The 25753-nt window shown below is 36.9% G+C and overlaps 1 long non-coding RNA gene across 2 annotated transcripts in view; it reads right to left on the reverse strand.

Moving 5' to 3' along the window:
- The window catches only part of LOC120515177, a 42796-nt gene that overhangs the window by 7213 nt on the left and 9830 nt on the right, over positions 1-25753 (reverse strand). The window contains exons 1-2 of one of the 2 annotated variants that reach the window (XR_005630614.1): positions 18357-18575; positions 15865-15979 (exon numbers count right to left, since the gene is read on the reverse strand). This is a non-coding gene — a long non-coding RNA (uncharacterized LOC120515177). Of the gene's footprint in view, positions 1-15864; positions 15980-18356; positions 18576-25753 lie in introns of those variants that run through there. The other variant, XR_005630613.1, reaches the window with a different exon arrangement.

Below are 25753 nucleotides of genomic sequence, written 5' to 3' on the forward strand. Positions count from 1 at the left end.
CAGACCTTTCAAATGGCTTCTCCTAATCTGCATGACAAGTAGGGTTTACTGGGAGATCCTCCCAGATTGCAGAGAATCTAACGCTTGCAACCCTTTAATATGTAAATCCATTTTTAAATATTAAAGTTCAGAAAATGCCATTTTTTCCTGGAAATTAAATTACTTAATTTATAAAACAATAGACATATTAGAGATGAGTCATAAACGTGTGTTATTTCAGCTCTTCCATTGGGAAGATTAAACAGAATTAACCTTTTTCCTAATACTTTATTTAGTCTAGCAACCATTGCTGAATATTATTTTTATGCCACCATCTTATTCTGTTATAGGGGCTTCCTTTCCAAAGCAAATTATGCAGATGTTTAAACTTAGAAACACTGTTATGATTAACTTGAGAGTTTTTGATGTCAAGAAAATGTCAAATGCATCATCCTGGTTAAGCCACACGCCATTTTGATTGGGTCTCACTCTGTACTAATTCCTAAGGTACTAAAAACTCTTTTTTTCTTATTTCTCTTATAATATCTTTCAGCAAAATGATGATGAAGATCGTCACTACTCAATGTTGGCATCATATACAGTGGTGTGAAAAACTATTTGCCCCCTTCCTGATTTCTTATTCTTTTGCATGTTTGTCACACAAAATGTTTCTGATCATCAAACACATTTAACCATTAGTCAAATATAACACAAGTAAACACAAAATGCAGTTTTTAAATGATGGTTTTATTATATAGGAGAAAAAATCCAAACCTACATGGCCCTGTGTGAAAAAGTAATTGCCCCCTGAACCTAATAACTGGTTGGGCCACCCTTAGCAGCAATAACTGCAATCAAGCGTTTTCGATAACTTGCAATGAGTCTTTTACAGCGCTCTGGAGGAATTTTGGCCCACTCATCTCTGCAGAATTGTTGTAATTCGGCTTTATTTGAGGGTTTTCTAGCATGAACCGCCTTTTTAAGGTCATGCCATAGCATCTCAAATGGATTCCGGTCAGGACTTTGACTAGGCCACTCCAAAGTCTTCATTTTTTTTTTCTTAAGCCATTTAGAGGTGGATTTGCTGGTGTGTTTTGGGTCATTGTCCTGTTGCAGCACCCAAGATCGCTTCAGCTTGAGTTGACGATCAGATGGCCGGACAGTCTCCTTCAGGATTTTTTGGTAGACAGTAGAATTCATGGTTCCATCTATCACAGCAAGCCTTCCACGTCCTGAAGCAGCAAAACAACCCCAGACCATCACACTACCACCACCATATTTTACTGTTGGTATGATGTTCTTTTTCTGAAATGCTGTGTTCCTTTTACGCCAGATGTAACGGGACATTTGCCTTCCAAAAAGTTCAAACTTTTCTCTCATCAGTCCACAAGGTATTTTCCCAAAAGTCTTGGCAATCATTGAGATGTTTCTTAGCAAAATTGAGACGAGCCCTAATGTTCTTTTTGCTTAACAGTGGTTTGCGTCTTGAAATCTGCCATGCAGGCCGTTTTGCCCAGTCTCTTTCTTATGGTGGAGTCGTGAACACTGACCTTAATTGAGGCAAGTGAGGCCTGCAGTTCTTTAGACGTTGTCCTGGGGTCTTTTGTGACCTCTCGGATGAGTCGTCTCTGCGCTCTTGGGGTAATTTTGGTCGGCCGGCCACTCCTGGGAAGGTTCACCACTGTTCCAAGTTTTTGCCATTTGTGGATAATGGCTCTCACTGTGGTTCGCTGGAGTCTCAAAGCTTTAGAAATGGCTTTATAACCTTTACCAGACTGATAGATCTCAATGACTTCTGTTCTCATTTGTTCCTGAATTTCTTTGGATCTTGGCATGATGTCTAGCTTTTGAGGTGCTTTTGGTCTACTTCTCTGTGTCAGGCAGCTCCTATTTAAGTGATTTCTTGATTGAAACAGGTGTGGCAGTAATCAGGCCTGGGGGTGGCTACGGAAATTGAACTCAGGTGTGATACAACACAGTTAGGTTATTTTTTAACAAGGGGGCAATTACTTTTTCACACAGGGCCATGTAGGTTTGGAGTTTTTTTTCTCCCTATATAATAAAAACCATCATTTAAAAACTGCATTTTGTGTTTACTTGTGTTATATTTGACTAATGGTTAAATGTGTTTGATGATCAGAAACATTTTGTGTGACAAACATGCAAAAGAATAAGAAATCTGGAAGGGAGCAAATAGTTTTTCACACCACTGTATATAAACGTTGTGGTCTATGGCCGGCTTGTCATCACAGCCAATACCCCCAGGCCGCCCGATGGAGCTCTCCCTGCAGGTTGGTGGTACCCCAGATGCCTGCAGGGAATCATGGACTATGGAGTTTTCCCTTACAAACCTGCTGGATACCCCAGGGGCCAACAGAGGATGCTGCAGGGAGGCCCAGAGAGTCACATGTGCCCTATAACCTGTAAGTGCGTCATAGGCAAAGCAACTGCGGAAGTGACGTGCTTCCGGGGTGAAGAAGGACTTTTTATCTGACCCGGAAGTAATAAGGAATCATGAACTGAAGTACTGTAGGAACACTTCCGGGTCAGGGGATATAAAGGACTAAGAAAGACACCAGAGCAGGGAGCTGAGCTGGGTGGTAGGAGGGCAACGCATCTGGGAGTTGGGAGAGTGTTTAGTATTGTAATTGTGTTTGATTTATGAGTAGTAGTGGAAAAAAGGGTGCTTTGTGCACTGTTGCAGAAGAATAAATTCAATATTTGGATTTTTACTTGGTGTCTGGAGTCTTGGACAGGGGTTCAAGGGAGCGATAGCGACCCAATCTGGCACGTCTAAGCATGGAAGTCTGCATGTCTATCCAACATGGAAGTGAGAGGTGGAGTTGGGGTAAGGGCTCCACCTCCGAGGAAACAAAAAACTCACTTAGCTGCAGTTAATAACACAAGCATTGCAAGCACGTCAGCAAAACGAATCCTCCTAGGACAGAGATATCCAGAGCACTTCCTTTCAATTACCTGACATCTCTACATTTCAATTTTTTTCTGATGATTTCAATAGTTTCTAGGACCCTGGGCTTTTTACAGCATGGGCTTACACAGCTGGTAATATATAGAATCAAATATTAATGCCCATGCGCTTGATTATTAGAAAATGAAGTTTTCTCAAACTTCTTCCCAATGGGTATTTAGAAATGGCCACCCTTTAGGTTTGAGATCAGTTGACACTTGTTGCAGATGAAACAAAGCATTTGAGGAAGGAAAACATAATGTTATATAATTGAGAGCAGTCAATTGCCTTTGTTGAGTTGAATTAGACATATCAGCCATGAAGACAACAAACAAAATGAAGTATCTTGCACCTCTAGGTCTCTCAGGGGGGCTGTGCGGGCTACTATAATCTTTTTAGTATCTGTTGTATGGATTGTATCTAGAGTTCAGAGCTTACTGCAACATTCATGATATTCAAAAAATAGTCAAGTGTGTGACCACTAGACATGAGGAAACGTGAATGAAAATGCATTGCCTATTAATGTATTACATTTTCTTGCAAAATTCAAGGGTGTTGTACTGTGTTAGCCATTATGAATATAGTGAGAAGTCAAGCAAAATGACACTTTTTATTAGCTAACTAAAAAGATTACAATATGCAAGCTTTCAAGGCAACTCGGGCCCCTTCTTACATCTTGCCTAAAGAAGCGGACTGAGTTGCCTTGAAAGCTTGCATATTGTAATCTTTTTAGTTAGTCAATAAAAAGTGTCATTTTGCTTGACTTCTCACTACATTGCAAAACTCAACAATAAGTATCACAATAACAACGTTGCTACAGTAGTTGGGTTATGTGTTCCCCTGGATAGCAGACTGTGTGAAATGTATGTTTTCCTAGAGCTCATATAATTTCTGTTTTGTGTTTGTGGTTTACTGTTCAAGTTTAAAGACATTCCTTCAGGCTATTTGATGACTCTAAATTAAAGTGATTGAATATTCAGCTTTTATGGGGACAGTCACGGTTTTGAGATCCATGTCCTATAGTTAGAAAATGTCCTGCTGTTTTCAGTACAAATGAGGCTAAACTGGAAAAAAGCAACCGGAGAGATGACAATATATGTCATGTGACAATAAGAAGAGCATTTTAGAAGTTTGGATCGTGCTGCTGTAATAGATTACTTATATTTATCGTTTGTTATACTGTATATTACAACTAAGGTTTTCTTCTGAGAAATTAACATGGATCTTCAGCAAATGCTGTCTAATAGTTGCTGCCAAACAGCTTGAACTCATTGATTAGCTGAAAGGTCCCAATTTCTGCTCAAGCAGAAGTGTGAACTGTTTCAATATAGGCTGCAGTCGACTTAGTGTACTATATATGTAATTGCTCTTTTTTAAAATCTGCTGTTGGAAGAATATCTGTAGTGTAAGCATGTTAGTCTACAGACCTACAGGCACAACAACATGAGAGGAACAAAAATTATGAATTGTCTGTGACAAGCACCTGACTATACCCATATAGCACAATTATAGACAAGTGTTTTATTGTTGAGTCATCTTGAAAAAAATATTTTCCCTTATGCAAAATGTTTCTGAATATGTTCTAATTTTTTATGGGTTATAGATAGATAGATAGATAGATAGATAGATAGATAGATAGATAGATAGATAGATAGATAGATAGATAGCACTTTATTTGTTCCCGGGGGGAATTTGGTGTTTTACAGAAGGTCTTTAAATAATTAAATACATAAATAGATATACAGTATACAGTATACATAAAAGTCAGGCATTATGCAGGTGTATTGCTTCTGCTATATTGTAATGGAGACCCAGTGACATTTATTGACACACTTCTGCTGAATAGTTGCTGAAATTCCTCAGCATTAGTGTGCAATACTATTCATAATGGCACTCAGTTTTAAACTTTTTCGTTTGCTACTACCTCTAGGTGGTCCCATAACTAAGTCTGCCCTAATTTTTATTTTGTATTTATTTTAGTGTAAAGTGTATTTTCATTAACATTATTTATGATGTTACAGTAACACCATTGTGTTTTCATAAATAACTGTATTGAACATTTAAAGCAGTTTCTATTTTGCATTTAGTAATGTCATTCATTTTTTAATTATATATCTGGCTATTTTTATGATTGTAATTCCTAGATGTTTTCACTTTAGTGCTATTGTTGCAGCAATACATAAAGTCAAACAACAAAGCAGTTAGTTTCCTTCCACAGTCCAAAGACATGCAGGTTAGGTGCATTGGCAATCCTAAATTGTCCCTAGTGTGTGCTTAGTGTGTGACCTGCAGTGGGCTGGCGCCCTGCCCGGGGTTTGTTCCTGCCTTGCGCCCTGTGCTGGCTGGGATTGGCTTCAGCAGACCCCTGTGACCCTGTGTTAGGATATGGCGGGTTGGAAAATGATGGACTGACTGACAAAGCAGTTAAAGTGCCTCATTCCTCAGTTTTAACACACATTTAAAACACTAATTTTTCTCAACAATAACAGTGCTGGGGAGAATGATATAAAACCTATCCATACAATTCTGTTTAACACATGTAAAAAGACAGGCTTCTGCAATTAAGAAGGTGTTTCTGGCATTACAAAGCTCACTAAAGCTAAGACATGGAAGATGTAGAGTTTCTTTAGTAAAATATGCGCTTGAGAGGACAACAGGTCTATGTCAAGTTCACGATAGTATGTTATAGCACCAGTATCAATTTATGGCTTTTCTGAGGTCTTGAAAAACCAGCAGAGAAACAATTATCTTTTGGGAACAGGTAATATGCTGGATGTTGGTTTTACTGTACACTGCACGCATGACAATACTACTACAACTGATGATATCATAGTCTACCTTCTGTACATTCTAAAGACCACTTTCAGTTTCCAAGAAGTTTATAATAGTATGTTATAGCACCAATATCAATTGATGGCTTTTCAGAGATCTTGAAAAACCAGTAGTGAAAGAATTATCTTTTGGGCCACTTCTGATTAGACTTCTTCCAATAAATGAGTCAGGGCCTGTTTCTCCCAAGGGTGGCCTAATAGAAGCATGACCCAGTGCTAGTCACTGTGAGCAGGCCATAAAATCAATACTTTCATCAGATTCAATTCACACAATTAAATAAGCCAGACAGAAGCAGCGCCCTTTGCTCTCTTCTAATTCAATGCTCATAAGTAGGCCTCACCTTCCAGGAAGCATCCAGAGTCATCTGGCACACACCTTTGGATTTTTTAAACTCCAGTACTCTGACAGAAATAGTGCACTGAGAGAGTTTCTATATGATATGGAGAGAGTAGTCTATTTCTGTTTAGTATTTACAAGACTCATTGGATTAGAGGAGTGTTGCAGTGTATTAGGCCATCTTTCCTTAGAGGCTGGAGGTCTTCCAGTGTATAATGTCTTGAGTACCTGGCTCCTTAAAATGTTGATGTTGTGCTGAAGTATAGAAATAGTCAGGGGTGTTCTGGAATCACCTTAGGATTAGGAATGTAAAAAGAGAATGCAAAAAACAGATTGGTGAGGTAAAAGGTATGATGATAACAATGTGTAGAAGTTGCTTTTCTAGGTACTGACTCCAAAAAATGGTAAAGAATAACCCCGGGGTAGAAAACCTAGATTTAATTCTCCAAGTAAAAACAATTTTACATTTTTACCAGATATGAAACAAAGTGTGAAAACTTCAAATATTAGCTGAAAATGTGATTCAACTTGTGTTCTTCAACGTTATGGGACTAAAAGCAGCCCAGTCAACCAGCTATCTACTTACTAAATCTTCCTAATTACGTTTTAGGATTCTGATGAGCTTATCCTGGTAGCATCAGGAGTAAAGGCAGTACAACCAGCTCTTGGCAGGGTGAAACTCCATTGCAGGGTGCATTTCCTCGTTCCTGGCCAGTTTTGATATTCTAATTAACCAAATGCACATTTCTGAGATGTGGGAAAGAAATTCAAGTCGCTGGGTTAAATCTAGAAAAGGCACTGCAATAATGGAAAATCTCTAGCAGTGACTGAGCAGGGATTCAGACCCTGTGTGTGTGGCATTGACACAAATCACTTCAGCTCCCTGCAGTCTTTAGACAAATTAACAATACCCAAATAATATATCTGTCTATTTTAAATGACATGATGAAATTGAGTTGGCATTTTACCACTTTGCAAAGGTATTTAGGGCTACGCTTTAGGTGCAGTGGCACTGTCACATTGTCTCTTAACATCTGTAAATGGTCCCTTTCACTCAGCATATTCTGATCCCTTTCTGCAAAACGTGTTAAAATGAATATTTCTAACAGAATCTGCAAAGGTGTAGCATTTCAAACTGTCCTAATCAAATTTTGTGTCACCGACCCAATCAAGGCACACTTACACATATACTTTATACCTTTATAAGAGGCAATTTGAAATCAGCAGCTAATCTAATGCTTTGAGAATGTGGGAGGAAAACTTTAGTACCTAAAGAAAAAATCACCAACACAAGGGATTCAGACCCATGACTCTGGATTTGTAGAACACCACTGCACCACCCTCATATGAAAAAACTCAATAAATATTATCATGATTATTTAAAATATTACATTATCAAATAAATTATTCATTCCTAAAAAACTGGTAACTGCATTAATTTAATTAATAATTAATTACAAAACATTATATGATGCATAACAGATTATTAATTCATGTACGCTCAAATAGTTGCAAATGTCATTAAATGGTAATTCCTATATTGGTAGCACTTTGTAATAACTTTCATTAATAAATCATTAAGAAACTTTACATCTTTACAAGTCATTTATTCAATAGTCATAGTTTTACAGCACTTTATCTAAAGGTTGGTAAAATGTTATTAATGAAAACAATTACATTTATTTGAAAATGTTACAAAAGAATTAATTATAAAAATAAGGAAACCACATCCAAATGATCAGTTGAAACACTACAAGGTACTTAAACGAGATTCCTTTGGCAATCATTCGTGTTTTTCTGGACATCTATTGTGAAGTTGGCTGGGAAGGTGGAAGAAAAGTCTCAATGGATGTTGGAAATGAAATCAATGTATTTTCAATTTAAAGATTACTATTATGTTAAGAATATTTAATGACAAAACTATTATTGCCTAATAATTAAAGTGTACTATAATAATTAAACACTATGTCTTAACATCCAATAAAGAATAATTAAAAAAAAACAGTCCAATGCACTTGTTAAAACATTTAGGCCAATTTGTATTTTTAGACTGGGAACGGTTTTTATAACCTGTGAAAATTAGCCACAGAATGGTTAAAAAAACAGAATTACTATTGAAAATAGATAGGCTGACATTTGTTGCCCAACACTTTCAGTCAATAACATACATTGTAGTTCATGATAGACTTTAGCTGAGGACTCGCATTGACAAATCATATATCATGTTACGTGCCTAATGGATATATGTGTAATTAATCTTTAATTAAACTTTTTGTTTATAGTGCATGGATATGCAGGGGTCAATTGACATTTGGCTTCTGCCATTTTAAAACAAGTTATGTGTGTTTAGGTAGCTTAACCTTTTATAATCTTCAATTAAGAAGGGTTAATGAAATGGTTCTTTTTTCAGTAGCTGAAAGGATTCCACCTTTTTGTATTGACATTATAGAAATTCTCACTAATAAGAACATATCTGCTTATTATTAACTGTTTAAATGACAACAGGGTGTGTGTGTGTGTGTGTTTGGAGTTTTGGTGTTTTCTTATACTTTAAAAGCACACTGCCACATTAAGAGACTTGACATTACAGTGCCGCCCATAATGTTTGGGACAAAGACCCATTTTTCCTTGATTAACCCCTCTGCTCCACAGAATAAAGTTACAAGTCAAACAATTCAGATGTGATTATAGTGTACACTGCAGACTTTATTTTAAGGGTAGTTGCATACATTTAGATCACAGCATTTAGAAATGACAACACTTTTTCTACCATTTCAGGGCACCATAATGTTTGGGGCATACTGTAGCAATGGTGGGTCTATTAAAGGTTTGAAAAACCCCTGTGTTTCCTTAGTACAATGTTTAGGATCATTGTCTTGTTGTAGGATAAAGTGCCATCCAATGAGTTTGGAAGCATTTACTGGAACGTGAGCAGATAAGACATTTCTATAAACCTCAGAATTCATTGTGCACCTACTATCAACTGTTACATCATCAATGAAGAGAAACCTGTGGCAGCCATACATGCCCAAGCCTTAACAACCCCTCTGCCATATTTAACAAATGAGTGGTGTGCTTTGGATCTTGGGCAGTTCCTTTTTGTTTCCACATTTTGCTCTTGCCATCATTCTAGCTCGTTTGTCTTTGTCTCGTCTTCCCACAAAACTTTTTCTAGAATTCTGCAGGCTCTTTCAAGAACTTTTTTCCAAACTGTAATCTGGCCATCCTGTTTTTATAACTAACTAGTGGTTTGAATCTTGCAGTGTGGCCTTTCTATTTCTGTTCATGAAGTCTTCTGCAGATAGTAGTCTCTGACACATCCACATCTGCTCCTGAAGACTGTTTCTGATCTGTTGGACAGGCGTTTGGATTCTTCTGTCATTAGCAATGGAGGTCTTCCTTGGTCTACCAGTCCCTTTGTGATTACTGAGCTCACCAGTGCATTTTTTCTTCTTAATGATATTCTAAACAGTTGATTTAGGTAATCCTAAGATTTTATGGATGCTTTTAATGATTTTATTCTTGTTTTCATCCTCATAAAAGCTTATTTGACTTTCATTGAGCATAGCTCTTGTCCTTATGTTGAACAATGTGCTTAATCACAAACACCTGTAACACCAACTGTCTCAAACATTATGGTGCCCTAAAATGGGGAGAAATATATAAAAAGTGTTGTCATTTAAACATGGTGTGACCAAAATGTATGCAAATACACTAAAATGAAAATCTACAATGTGCACTTCATTCACATCTGACTTGTTTGATTTGTAATTTTAAACTGTGGAGCAGAGGGGTAAATCAAGAAAAAATGTGTCTTTGTCCTAAACATTATGGAGGGCACTGTATGTGTTATGGAAATAATAAGGGTGAAGTTATAATGTATAATTAACTAAGTTTTATTATTTATCCATTTACATTCTTTACATATTGTCATAGCATTCTATTCTTTTTGCTTTGATAGATGTAAACAAATTCACTTTGAACCTTGAACCTCTTGCTGTCTCTGGCAAATTAGGTCCAGATGAAATCTCCATTCTCATAAGTACAGACGATGAAGCTGCCACTGTGGAAAATGCAAATTACGAACTCAGCTTATGTATACTAATAAGATATTTTGAAAAATAATGAACCTGTCACTCCATAACTTGGGGTAACGTCAAAGCAAATGTAACAAGAATCCGTAAGAATGTTTAGTTGCCTACCACATAATAATAATAATAGTAGTAGTAGTAGTAGTAGCAGAGGTAGTATGTACTTATGTATTTGTACGTGTATTTAGTAAACCCCATTACCCAACATGATATACAAAGATCAAGGCACATAAAATACACACATGCAAAAATGAGAATATATGCAACATTTTACAAAAGATGTAATTGTTTACAAATATTTTCTGTTTCATTAAATAGATGAAGTAGTAAGCAATCCCAGAATTCCTTGATAATATGATTTTTCTTTTCACAAATAGCCTTCCAGTGTATATATGCAGTGTATAAAATGTTAAATCAAGCTGCTTATGTTTCACTTCCCATCAACACAAGGACCATAATCATCTAACCACATATTGTAGCATCAGCATTGCAATGGATGGATGCTCTGATCTTTACTTGGCTCTCTGAGGTAGTTCGCTATTCTTAAAAAAGCTGCTCACCTTTTGTTGCAATAGCTGGAAAAGCATGCGACTTTGCAGGCTTGCCATTTACATAGGCGCCCCTGCTATTGGTGATGTAATACCAACTCATACAGTATCTGTGTAAGTCATCCCTGGCTGATGAAACTTGTCAATGCCTTTACATAGCCCTCCCACTGAAGTTGCTGTCCACAGTGACCAATTTCAACTCCTAGCAACTGCGCACATACTTGCTGAAATGTCAGCATGGACTTCTCTCTTGCTTCAGTCCTGCTGACAAGAGCATATCAGCAGGAACCATGAGCACTGTGTAGTCAAATGGCACAGTTGGGATGTTGAGTGTTGCACTGTCATGTGGTGCAGCAATGGCATTCAACACTGGTCATCTGTAAGCAAGCAGGCAAACCTTCTTGTGTGGAGATGCAGATGTACCAGTCTTTGGGCTGTTTTCCTTCACTGAACTGGAGATGCATAACACATTCCAGGTCTGGATCTTAACTTTGAGATTCCCAATGAAGCCTAAATTCCTTCACACCTCCTTATTAGCGTCTTTGTTTTGTAAATGTGTCAATCAGCACTGGCAGCAGGCAGCCTGCTATCCCATCTCCCACCGACGCTACTGAAGTTGGACAGAAAATTCTGCCAGCTCAAGTCTGTTTATCTGGGTGTGAGGTGCCTGGAATTGTATAGGGTAAATAATATATCATTATTTGGAATACATACATTTCATTTGTGTTCTGTGTCTACAACGATCTGTGTGAATGTAGGATGACAGGAAACGGGAGGCACGACATGTTGAACACATAAATAAAACAGAAACCTTTTCCATGTTATAATGACAAAATGCTCACGTGAAGTGTATAATGTGTGAAGAATGAAGTCCAAATATCAAATAAACATTCACAAAAGGTATAACAAGTGTGCCTTTATTAAAGAATATAACCGAAAAATACAAATTATTCAATTTACATGTTGCTGTCAATATGTAAAAAACCAAAGCCCAAATATCAATTTTATGGCTGGTTTAAAGGTAAGAACGGCTGCTTCTAAATCAAGAGGTTGCAGGTTCAATCCCGGGTCTTCCACTCACTTCTAAATCAAGAGGTTGCAGGTTCAATCCCGGGTCTTCCACTCACTTCTAAATCAAGAGGTTGCAGGTTCAATCCCGGGTCTTCCACTCACTTTCTGTTTTGAGTAGTGAGCTGCTGTTTTTATTACTATTAAAGACTAAAAACATACATTTGATTTGAGTCTGTAACAGCCGGTGTAAAGTTTTGGTACTATTAAAAGATAGATGAAGGGATATAAGCAGGCACAAAAATGCAAGTGAATCATGTTTTCTTGGTATCTTGTTGTTACTTAAATTTTTTTTAATTCAGTTTTACTCTTGAATAAAAGCATACTTGTTTCATTATACCCTTGCAAAAGTGTTTATTGTACAGTATATTCCAGTAACCATTTGAATGATATCAAGTCTGTCTCTGCCTCTCTCATGCATGCACACACACATCTATGCATGAAAGAACTATGTCATTTGAACATGAGTTGTCATTTGAACATTATTTTTTTTCGATCTTGCCCTGTCTCCACATTATGGTTCATTGTACTCAGAATGCAGACAGACTTCTTCTTTTTGGGTGTATAAACCGTCAGCATGACACTGCCAAATCTAAACAGTAGTATGGAGAATTACACGCATACTGAAGTGACCATAGCTGCAGGTGGAAGTTCCCGTCCAACTTTATGGTACCAAGTAGAGTTGTGTTACAGTGCCACAATTTATTAGCCAACGAAAGCGACATGAAGAAGTCACCTTTTGTTATGGTTCTGCCTTTGTCCAGAAATGGTTTTATGACCACAGTCTTGGAAAGTCTTTCTCCCATGGGATGACTGGGAGTTTTTCCTAAATAAGGAGTAGTATTGCACATGCACATTCAAATCTGTCATTTTTCACATGTTCTGCATTTTTCACATGTTCTGTTTGTTGTCAAAGCGCAAGTTCTGCATTAGAGTCTGATAGCTGTCATGGGGCATCGTATCTTTGATTGCCGGTACAACAAATACTTCTGACCAGGCATCACTGGACCAACTGTGGTCATTGCTGTTCTTGTGAAAAGAATGGAGATAAACGCCATCAACTCAGAGAGGGACAGGAAAGTTTGTTGTACCATGTGAACGTGACTTTAGCATAAAACTGAATTAAAAAAAAAAAACTTTTACAAGTAGGAAAACTTTACAACAGGTGTTACAGACCAGTTTTTACCTATTGACAGCAATGTACCTATTGAAGAATTATTTATTTTTCTTTGGTTATATTCTTGAATAAAGCTGCACTTGTTTTGTTATACCATTTGTGAAAGAAGTGTTTATTTGATATTTGGAGTTCAGTCTTCACACATTATACACTTCATGTCAACATTTTATCAATTATTACTATAACATGAAAAAAGTTTCTGTTTTAGTTTTCTGTTCAACATTTCTTGTCTCACATTTCCTGTCATTGTACATTTACACAGATCGTTGTAGACACGGAACACATGAAATGTATGTATTCCAAATAACGATATATTATTTACCCTATACAACTCCAGACACCTCACACCCAAATAAACAGACTTGAGCTCTGAGAATTTAGCATCTGATATCAGCTGTGTCAGTGGGAGATGGGATAGCAGGCTGCCTGCTTCCTGTGCTGATTGACACACTTGCAAAACAAAGACGCTAATGAAGAGGTGAAAAGGAATTTAAGGTTAAGGGCCTGGCATTACGACTTTTCTCATAGGCTTCAGAGATTCTAGTGTTAATGGTCCTAAGCAGATGAAGAAGCAGTGGTGGGGCTGCAGAGGTGGCAGTCTCTCAGCTGCCTTCCACCCTGTACTACTGTTGCTCCAAAATAAGAAATTGAACCTCGAGACTCTCCAGCAACTGCTTTGAGGATCTAAGCATGTCCTTTTAAGGTCTTCCGAGACACTCAGCACTCTGCTTAATTGAACTATAGGTCTTCTCTTTCTGTTTCTGACACCAATGTAGTGTTGGTAGTGAGCGCCACAATACATGGATTCTCTGCTCTTACATGGCTGTTTAAGGTGGCTCTCTTTCCTTAAAAGGACTGCTCATCTTTTGTCACACTACTTAAAAAAGCATGAGACTTAGCAGGCTTTCCATTTATATAGGCACTCCCGCCATTGGTGTTGCAATGCCAGCTCATACTTGGGTGAGCTGATGTAACTTGTCAGCACTGTTACAATATGATAAATTGTTAAAGCTGTAAAGTTAATTATGAAAAACAAGAGGGACATGAGTGGCTTCAATTTACCATAGCTGTAAATGTACTGGATTCTGATTTTAAAAAATAATTAACACTTAAGTGTAAACAAATTTGTTGTTGACTGCTGCTGCATGATTAGGGGGTGTAACAAAAAAAGACTTCATTATGTGCAAAAAATGTTACAAAGCTTTTTTGAAGGAGTTGGTTGTCACCAGAATGCTGGTTAGTCATAAAAACGGCAATATTTTTTCTCACCTTTGGTAGGCAATAGTTTTTAATACTGCTCTTTTTTGATTATTAGACTGAATTCTAATTAGATATTTTTAATGTGGGAATGGGTCAGAGGTTTTTTGGTTTTTTTCCTCTAAAGTGTGATCATAATGGTGCACTTACAATTGGACAACGTTGATGTTTGTGCTTTTATTTTCCACACAGAAAATACTCCTATTGGTTGTCATAGAAACAAACTAGTACTGTATGTAAGAGGAATCAGTGGGAAGTTCGGGATTCATACCCTGAACTGGCACACTGATGCTCTGAAATAAATCTGCATACACACAAAAAGGTTATTTTCTTGAAATGTTATTATTTTTTTAAATAAATGGCTCAGATTATTGATGGAAAACAATAAAACATTCCTTTTTGCTGTGCCAAAAGGGTATAGTGAAAAAGGAATGTTTGTGTTTGAAAGTGACAACTACTATTAGAACTCAATTATAATGTCCAACCACCTTCCTGAGATGGGCCATTGGGAGGTGACCAGGGGGAAGACGTAGGAGGGATTCTACCTCTAGACTGTCCTAGGAGCTTATGGGTATTTCCCAGTGTGGGCTGGAAAACGTTTCTCTGGGTATGACCACAACATTCACCAGGAACTTTGAAACAAAAATGATGATTTTCACAACTGAAATAACTTCTGTAACCATGACCAATAATTATGATCTGAAGGAAACATCTGTCTAGTTCAACAGATTTATTTATCTGGATATCTGTAAAGGAAAGATGATGCACATAATTCATGAAACGGCAAAGCATCACACCATTAAAGATTTGTAATTCCAAACTGTTAGCATTCTATGTTGTGAGGCTAGCTAATGATTTTAAAGAGGTACTTTATGATAGAATGCTACTTAAATGAGAATGTGGTTTTCAAAAATGTTAACATTTAACATTGTGACTCTAGGGAAGCAAATAACTTCATGCTGTAAGTCATATAGCAGCCAAAGAAACTGCTGTAAGTTTGGCAGTGGTGAAGAAAAAAACAGATGGCACATTTATCAGTCCCTCTGTTATCACAGATTTGCACTTTAAGTGCGAAATGCACAACTCCTCAGTTTTGACAAAACACCAGAGAGTAGAATATGCTTGGAGTTGCTAGTTAATCTCTTCTTATAATTATACATTAACCTCATAAAATTGCTAAGGTGAAACAGAGCTTTAAACATGTCCTGATGGAAAGCTGAATAGACAAAAGTGAATATATATTCTTAAGGCTCATGAGAGTGTCTTTGTTTTTTTAATGCATATGTTAGAAGCAGTAATTACATCATATTTATCATTTTTACATTACTAGAAATAGCCCTATTAGCTTAACCTGGAATCACTTAAAGTATTAGTCAAAACTTTTGATCTAATTATATAAAAGCATTAGATATGACAAGAAGTAGAAGGAGCCATCAAAGCTAGTTCTTTGCGTAAAGCAGAATCTTTATCCTGGACTGACACTTTAGGCTACTGATACTTAATGAGCTTACCTTCATTATATTGATTCCATTATAGATAATGATTACATGCTTATTAACTCTCCTGGGTTACTATTTGGAAAGTTTTTAATTGGTTATGTAAAATTACCAGTATGTTCCGTGAGATGGCAGGAGACTGGGTTCATATTCTTGTACACTCACTGTCTGTGTAGCCTTCTCTTTGTGTCTACGGAGGTTCTTCTCCAAATATTTTGGGTTTTATCCTACAAGTCAAAGAGATAACAGTTAGGTGATCAGGTGGCGTTAAACAACCCAGTGTCAAGTCAAGTCAATTTTAAATAAAAAAAACAAATATAGTCAAATGAATAAAACCAAATATATTAAAACACAGTACTTTCACACAAGTTTAAAAAGCTAAGGTAAAAAGGGTTTTAGACTGGATTTGAAAGTGACCAAAGCTGGTGCTCTTCTTTTATAAAAGGCTATACTATTCCAAAGCTTAGGGGCAGCTACTGCAAAGGCACGGTCCTTCTGAGCTTAACTCGGCACAACCAATAACTTGTGGTCAGTAGAACTAAATGATCGTGTTGGAGAGTAAGGGTGTAAAAGATCAGATAGATAAGAGGGGGCTAAGCCATTCTGACAGTTAAAAAGAAACAATAAAGTTTTAAAATCAATTCTGTAGCAAACAGGAAATCGATGAAGAGAAGCTTCAATTGGTGTGATGTGATTATGTTTTCATGTGTCTGTTGAAAGCCTGGACACAGCATGTGACGATATGGGTCGGCTCCACACTCCTGGTTGATCTAGGGAGCCTCTTGAATCAGCTGCTGCTGACGACATATCTGAGAGATGAGAGAGCAGATGAAAACACTCACACAGAGCAAGTGGTTGGAGCATAAAAGTGCAAAGGTGCTTTTATTAAAGATAATCAATAACAGTGTCCACATAAATAGTGCAGTGCTCCAGTCCAAAAAATAAATAATCTGATAAAACCAGTGAATTGTGGAGGTTAAAAAATAAATCCATTAAAATGAGGTTACAAACACAGGCAGGAAACTGTACTTTACAATTCTGAGTCCTGGTGCCTTCCTTTTAAAGCTGATGTGTCTCCATCTTACCATGATCGGGCCTCACAGCACAGAGAGATGTCGACCAGCCTGTGTTCCTACCGCCAGTCCCGTGGTGTTCCACGGGGAGCTGCTGAGCCCTTCTCTGCTCACACCGTTGCCAATACCTGGCTCCTCCCGGCAAGAACGCGCTGTCCTCCCACCAATGTCAGTCGCTGGCTCCTCCCAGTGAGAGCGCAACCAGATGGTCACTTCTGCTCCATAGTCACTCAACAGTAGTGATCCCTCAGCCCCATTCTAAATGCTGGTCACACGCTCCTTTCTGGGGCTCCATTCCTGTCCTGCATTTGGTCTCACTCACTCCTGCCTTTCTCTCTCCTTCCTTTAACCTCTGTTCTTTTCTCATTCCTTTACGATCCTTTTTCCTTCCTTCAACCTCCACTCTATGGCAATTCTTCTTTCGTTTCTTGTCCTTTATCCTCTTTTTCTCATGCTAGCTCTCCCTAATTTGCTTCCATAGACACAGTACCTTTTGCATACATCAGAAGGCAGATGAAGCAATTGAGATGGACTGCACCCTCACATGCAGGTGTGTCTTGCTCCAATTACTTCACCAACCTCCTGCAGCTCCACGACCACGCGCACCTACAAAGAGTGAGCCAGCCATTCATTTACTTATTTAAAAATAGTCCACTAAAAAATGTGGACCCACTATACCACACAGCATTCTGGGCTAACTGAAGACAAACAAGAGATGACTGGCTAACTCCAGTGTATAGTGACTTGCAATAGTCAATTTGAGAAGGGACAAAAGCATGAATTAGTTTTTGAAAATTATCTGCAGAAAGCAAAGGCTTTATTTCAGATAATACACTGAACTGATTGAAATAGGCTTTACCAATGGAGTTAATGTGTATATATTGTATTATGAAAAATCACGTCAAGATTTTTTGCTAAGGGTTTACACCGGGTTCAGTATGACTGAACATGATTGGGTGTGTGAGTGTGCACTGGAATAGATTGGATTCCCATTGAATGTTGGTTTCTGCATGCTGCCTACAACTGCCTGGACAGGCTCCTGCTGTACTTCAATCTGGAATTCTATTAACATAAAATAAATAAAATAAACATGAGCAATATGAGGGCAAAGTCATTAGTTCTGTTGCTTTACAGATCCAATATACTGGGTTCAAATCCAGTGCCCAGTTGTTGTGCGCTGGAAGTGTGTGTGTTGTCTCCTTGTCTCTGTGGTGTTTTCTCCAGGCACATCCTAAAGACATGGACATTAGGTTAATTGCTGATTCCAAACTGCTTCCATGGTGTTACACTCAAGGCTGTTTCCTGCTTTCTGACCAGTGCCACAGTCCTGAAACCTAATGCCACAGTGTAAATAGTCATATATACAGGGTTTACGAATTCAGCCCCTCCAGAAGTTCACACAATAGCCCACATTTAACAGCGCAATTTTGCAGAACAGTAAATATATTATTATATAAACCTTGACAAGCTCAAGCAGGTTCCACTAGATTATTAGTCTATGTGTCTTAGAGTTGAAGTCAATGATTATTACCTGCATGTTGATACTGTTCTTCAGCTGCCAAACAGTCCGTAATTTATGTAGCTCCTTCTTCTTTTACAGTTGCGGATCTGTTTTGGTTTGATTGGTATTCTTCTTCTCTCTCCATTTGTTGCTCTCCCTGGCTTTGTGAAAATGGTGATTTATAGAAATTGCTCTTAGATTCCAGAAACTATGTGAACTAACCAAAAGTCCCGCCTTCATGCATGTTTCTGTCAATCAAAATCCACTTCCTTGAGTAATGGAAATATACAGGTTGTCTTTGCTCATTTTTTTTCACCTTGTACATGCTGGCCAGAAACACAAAGATGAAAACTTTACATTAAATAATTATATGTGGTAACACCACATCATTCTCTGATGTTAAAAAACACAGTAAATGTTAAGAAAACATTCAGAAAAAAATGGATTCAAAGCAAAAAAAATAATAACAATCTGCAAATCATAACAAATATGAACATCCCATTATATAATGCAATATTCATTCACAGCAAACAAATTGAAAATCTTTTAATACCCAGGAAAATATCACAAAGCGTACAGTAGCCCTATGATGTTAAATAAAAATTGAAACATGTCTATAATCCTTCTGTGACAGAATATAAAGAAGACTGTTATATTTAACAGCCTGCTGTTACTGTATGTAATATGGAGATACTGTTATTAATGTATTATTTATGAAATCTGACTTCATAGGAAGTAATGAAGTAGGTTAATTTTATAGTAAAATAAAAAACTAGGTGAATATTCGAAAGTCTGTTGTATGGTAAAAATGAATGTAGAACTCAATGCAGTTTGTCTGTTGAGCCCTCATGAGGTATGTGAATTTTTGTATATGTCAATCTATATTCATATAACAGGTATCAGAAAATGCACACAGTGCCTTGAGAGCTGCTCTAATCATACCCAAGCTCAATTCTAGACCTGGAAGTCTCACACACTGATTAATTATTTACTTCACTGGTTTCCAGTCACTCTTCCATACAAGATGAAGTAAAACAATTCTCCTATTTTTTATTTCTGCCTGTTAGAATCATCAGTTTATCTGTGTGCCATAACATAACTGGCAAAGAATAAATAATACCCATTCACAAGCGACAAATATCACATCTGTTTAAAATGAGAACATAGTTTGATTTCTTTAATAACTGAAGTACAATAATGATGAACTGGCACCTTGCCCAGGGGCTTGTTCTTGCCTTAAACCCTATGCTTTCTGGGACCAGCTTCAGTACTCAGAGACTCTGCAGGCTTAGAAAATGGTACAATATGGTACTTTTTAAGCATCAATATTTATTTTATATGGAATATTTAATAGCATTCATCATCACAGTGGCAATCAAGAATAAAATGCAGTACCAAATTGAAAAAACTCATAACATTCTCAAAGAAGCCTAAACCAGTTGAGAATGTGAATGTGTTGGAATCTATCCTGGCAGCATCAAATACATGGCAGGAGCCAACCCTTCATGGAACCCCAGTCCAACCGTAACAGGCCACACACATGTACATAATAGTTATTAAAAATACCAATACACTTTTATGATGTTGGTGAATATCCAAATAAACACAGGGAAACTTTGAAAACTTATATACAAATATACAGATACAGATATACAAATGTTAATAACAAAAACTGGAAGGAAAGTGCAAAAGACCCAAGAGCATCAACAGAGAGTAAAGTACTGTAACAAATACATAAAATAACAGAAATTAGAAAAGAGGCTCAAGAGTCTGTTTCAAAAAAACTAACTCCAGATTAGCAGTTCCTTAGAGGAAAAGGAAATATCGAGGTCATTAGATGCAATATAAATATTTGGGCAACATTTTCACTGGAGTCTACATGGAGTTGTGTTGTAAGTATTGTGTTTGGATACCTCTCATTTTTCTGACTGCTTTTGCTCTGTCACTGGATTAGTGTACTACAGCTTGATTGCTTTAGGATTACCTTCATAGCCAGCTCTTACCTGCTCTCTTTAGTACCTTTTGAGATTTTCTTTTTGTTGGAATAAATATTATTTATTTATAAAAGATATGAGTTACCTTTTGGGTCAGAGTTTTCCACTATTCTCCTTCTTGTGAGGCATTCTGGAACATTTAATAATTATTTCTGAACTTTGAACTTTCTTCATTTTTGGGCCTAGCTTGGCCAAAGTCTGCAGTTATCAATTGCTGTAAACTGGACTGGGTTCTCTATGAAAGATCCTGGCCTGCTTTAGTGGCTTGTTTTGGAGGCTTCACATCCATTTCACCATGTTCAAGACTCGATTAATTGGTGGCTACAACTAATGTTTCTTGCATATTGGATCTCTGTGAGATGTTTTATGACATTCTGCCTGTCATTTCTGGACTCTGTTTTCACTTCTCTTTTTAAATACTGCCTAGTGTTTTGAATTTTGTTTGTTTTTCCTCTTTGTCTTTTTAACTTACTAGTTATAGTTTTCTTTTTATTTCACTGGGTCAATTTTCCCAATCTGTTTCTTGCATTCTCCATCATTGGAGCTCTGGTTCATTCCACAGAAGCTTATGTCAGGAGGTCACCAAGAGGGTGATGGCCTCTGAAGGTGCAATCAAGCAGAACATATTGAACAAGGGCTTTGTAGTGAGTTATGATAGCACATGGAGAGGTAAAGAAAGGATCTCACAGTATTACACAAGTTGCTAAATGACGTCTTGCTGTTGCTGAGAAATCGATTTTACTCTCAACTACAACACAAAGGTCTACTGTTAAGGCCTCAGAGGACAATTTAGTCACCCACCATTATTTGCATATTCTTCTGCCTATATCTACGATTCACACTCAGACTTGAGAATTCATCTTGCCTGGTATTCTTATGGTGCATGGTGGTGAATGTCTCTAAAGTTCTACAAGTATGTTAGGCTTTATAGATAATGAAGTCTTCAATTGGAGAAAAATGAGACATGGTATATTTTGAAGAAATCATCCAAAGTCAAGGTGAAGCTCCTCAAAAGAGCAATTAAAAATAAGACATGGGTTTAAATGCATGAGTGGCATCTAAATATATGTTTGGGGAAAATGGTTAACCAGTTAAAGGCTGAACATATTGAAGGAAGGTGTCGGGAACTGGATAGGTCATTAAAAAGGAAAGCCCAAAAGTAGCCAGACAAATCAAAATATGTTCAGGTATAGAAGGTTCCATTTAGGCCACCATCAAGGAGTCCCGCGGTTTCAGCAATTTTCATTAAATATGTACGTTAGCATGTGAGCTTAGAAGTCATTAAACTTGAAGATTAACACATTCTAGACCAGAACATTTTGAAAGATAAGGAAAATTGTTTACTGGGATTCATCAATGTTCATTTGAGTACTCATTACAAAAAAGAAAATAGTTACACCATCTTATCTTTTAATTAATTCTGTTACTATTTATTTCCTTCTAGCTCTGAAGCTGCGACTAAAGAATTCACTTTGTTTTTAGTGCATGCAAAAGCATAATAAAATTGTTTTTCAATATTCTAAAGAAATCCTTAGCCGTATCCACTGAAGAAGTAAAAAATATTCTTTAAAAACAAACCAAATGAATTAATTGTACTTATTAATGTACTTAGGTTTGTAAGTTTATTAAGAAAGTTATAATCTCATAAAAACTGAAAATAAAGGAGAATGGTCAGAATCACACACTCAACCTATCTAATGGCTTTTAAAAGGAAGTTCAAAAATCAAATCCTGGAATTAAATTTCAAAATCCTGGAATTCCCAAAACAAGGTCAAAACCTCAATCCTATGAATACCTCATATTTTGAATTGAGCCGATTTTTTTCTGTAAAGACAAGCTCAGTAAATTTACGAAATCCAGGGGTAGGGAACCAAACAGATTTACTACTGGAATCAAAGCAAAAGATGCTCTAAAACATTAGTTTTTAAAGTGTGTGAGTGACTGTACAATCAAGGCACTGAACTTTATCTCCAACTTGAAGTTAAAGAAAGCTCTGAAATAATTTCTTTTTTTCTATTGGTTTTCTTCACATCAAGACATGCTGAAATTTCAAAAGTCAATATACTCTAGCTGCGGACCTCCAGAACTTTTCTCCATCAATGAGGTTGTTGCTTTTTACATCAATGATAATACCTGGTTACACTATGGTTAAAATTAGGGTTGGGAAAGGGTTACCTAACTCAAGTCAAGTTAACCAAGTGACAAAAACCTGCAATCTAACTGGCTGTCCAGTAGAGCTGCTGAATCATGGAGCTGCTACAATTTTATTAATCAAAAAAACACCAGAAGTATACTAAACCAGCTGCAATTTAATGAAGTTACTACATAAGGAACAGCAAGGTCATTTTTAAAAAAAATGCTTTTATAGTTCTCTTGACCTCTATAACACAAGTAATTTTCTTAACTCTAAATGCAAACATTTTTTAACATTATAACTTGAGCACACGGGCTTCTAATTATATACTTGAGCACAAGGCTTTCAATATATTAAACATATTTATAAAAATGTAACAGGTCAGGTAAACATCCCTTAATTATAGGTAACACAGTCCAGAAGTTCAACAAAGCCATAGTATCCAGGATTTGAACTTCTAACAATGAATATTGATTTCGGTGTCCATCAGTGACTCTACCCCTTCATCAGGGCTGGACATACTGGGAAGTAAAAACTCATGTGTATAACATAAGTGCCATTTTCTTTTTATACCTGTGACCTCTTCCGTTATGACAAAGATGGTTAAGTAAACTTTGATAACACACTTGCATTTTATCCTTCCTACCATTATCAAATCAGCTTTGTCCAGTGCAGGCTTATGGGGCAAGTGGCTATCACTTCAAAGTCAAGTGCAAGGCAGGGACCAAGACTGGACGAGACACCAATCTAATGTAGGGCACATTCCCACCCAAACTCACTCATACCCTGGTTGTGGTGGGATTCATTCACTGTAGGATTAGGGTTTAACTTATTTTATAGTCACTACTTTTTAATTTATTATACATCCTGCTTTTCATTCCTGCTATCAATGTTGGAGACTGCTATTAATGTTTTTTTTTGTAAATCAACAAAATGTTTTGCTGAATGCAGAAGATCACAAGCCCTTAATCTCAAATGCCTTTCTTTCAGTTTTTGGCATTTTATCAAAAGTACAACTTAACAATTAACACTCAAATGGATGATAATAATGTGAAGTTATCTCTTTAGCTATTGTCTTCATTATATTTGTACCTCATTGTTAATTTTCTGCTGAAATCTTAACATTTTTAAGAAGCAACTAAATTCAAATTAAGCAAAAACACACAGAAGAATTGTTTTCTTTACGACAAAGCACCAATAAGCATCTTTTTGAATTACATAGAGTAATTCAGTTGACAGCAAGGATTGACATTAGATTTAAAAACTAATTTGAGCAGACATCTGCAGCCAGTGGTGGTCTTTCAGGACTATGTCTGGACATCCCTGCCATAATGTAAAATAACAAATCTAATCTACTTCTGGGTCATGGTAGCCCAGAGCTTCTCCTGCCAGCATCAAACTCAACGCAGGCAGCAAAGACAGGGTGCTTTTCATTTCAGGAATCACACTATCACACTTAAACAAGGCTAATTTGAGAGAGAAAACCACAGTGATATGTGGAGAACATGAAAAATTCAAATAGACAAAGACTGGGTGTTAGATTTGAACACATTATACTGGATCCACGAAACAGCAGGAGCCCCTACCTTAATGTAGCTTCACAAATGTAAAAAACACTATAGTCTATAACACCATTTCCCAGTCACTTTAGCACGCTGCTTATTTTCTTCTTAACAAGAGGTAATGCAGCATCTGCCTTTTTTTACAATTTCCAGCACTTATCTGTCAAATGTTTCTCAGTGGTTTCCTTACTGGACTAAAACATCCTTAACCAATACTGCACATCCTCTTAATGGAGGTCAGATCTACACAAATGCAAGACAAAGGCAAGAATGAATGTAAGACTTAATGTGTGGTGTATTCAGTTGTGGGAATGAATCCAAACTAGATAATGCTTTGAATTAAAAATGATCCATGAAGCAGCCTGTATCACTACAAACTCACAAACAAGTTTGACCAATGAGCCAAACAGTTTAAAATAACATTAACCATTAATATACAGTATATATCCTTGCACTTCATATTCTGAAGCCATTCATCCAAACTACTGTTATTAAAAGGGTGGGAACCAAACCTTTTTGAGGCAACAATCCATCAAAAAACATGCTAGCAAAACATTGTCAGACCCACTAAAGTCAAGGGTTGGAGAAAGAGGGCGCAGCACCAATCCTGGACAAAATGGGAAAATGTGGAAACTGCCCTAGACAGAGTGGTAATCCATCAAAATTATATTTATGGAAATAAGTTGAATTAAATTGTCCATACAAATGTTAAGAACATTACTCTTCTCCACTTATTTCTATTGGAAGGGTGGTAGCAGTGTGCTCCACATAAAGTTGCTGCAGACAGCGCCCTTTTCCTTTTATTTTGTTCTTTTTACATAAAGCAGTTTAAACATTTGACTTTATATTTGGCTAACCATTTTAGACAAGAAACAATATATATGTATGTTCCAATGTATACATGCATACATATGTGAAGAGATCTCCACAGCACTGTCTCTTTTATTCTAATTTCTGATTTTATTACAAACATGCTTTGCTTTGAACATATAAAAAGAATCTTCTTCAGATGTTACCTGTTTAGTGCAGCATCTCTCACTTTTTATGATGTGGTTCCCCACTTTTTCCCATAAAAATGTCTTTGCAACCCACCAAGGGCCCCTGGTGAATTGAGCACAATCAGGGGAAGAAGATGTTGGGGGAATGAGCACAATCCTCATGGTAGCGTCTTACTGGGGCTATTACCATTATAAGCAACAGGTACTTGAAACACACCGGTGGCAGCCCATTGCTTGAGAAACACTTGTCTAGAGTATAGAAATTCTTCCTTTTCACGTATGATGATACAGAGTTGAGTTAATATCAAGGAATAAATTACAAGGCTATTAAATTATTCTTCTTAAAAATGAAAATCCTAAATTATTGCTTTTTACTACGAAGAAAGCTCCCTTTAAATTATGTAAATATTCATTACATTTTTACTCTAGAAAATAAAGCCACACTCCTGCCATAGAATCATTTAAAAAAATTTGGAACAAAGTGGCTATGATTATTCTCATACATGAAAAAGAATCATAGCAGGTCATTGTCACTTAAAAGACACATGTGAGAGCCAACAGAGCATTACCATGAACGAAAAATGTACAGGCACTTTGGCTAATGAAGCAATTAAGAAGCAGCAATGCCAAGTGATATTTCAATTCAGCTTTACTTCCAACACACTGCTTATTAGTTGCATTTATTTCTTTTGGTTTTCAGCATTTCTCCACATTCAGGATGCCGACTGCAAGTTGTCCT

Source organism: Polypterus senegalus, chromosome 14, assembly GCF_016835505.1.
Source record: "Polypterus senegalus isolate Bchr_013 chromosome 14, ASM1683550v1, whole genome shotgun sequence".
In the NCBI taxonomy this organism is placed as follows: domain Eukaryota; kingdom Metazoa; phylum Chordata; class Cladistia; order Polypteriformes; family Polypteridae; genus Polypterus; species Polypterus senegalus.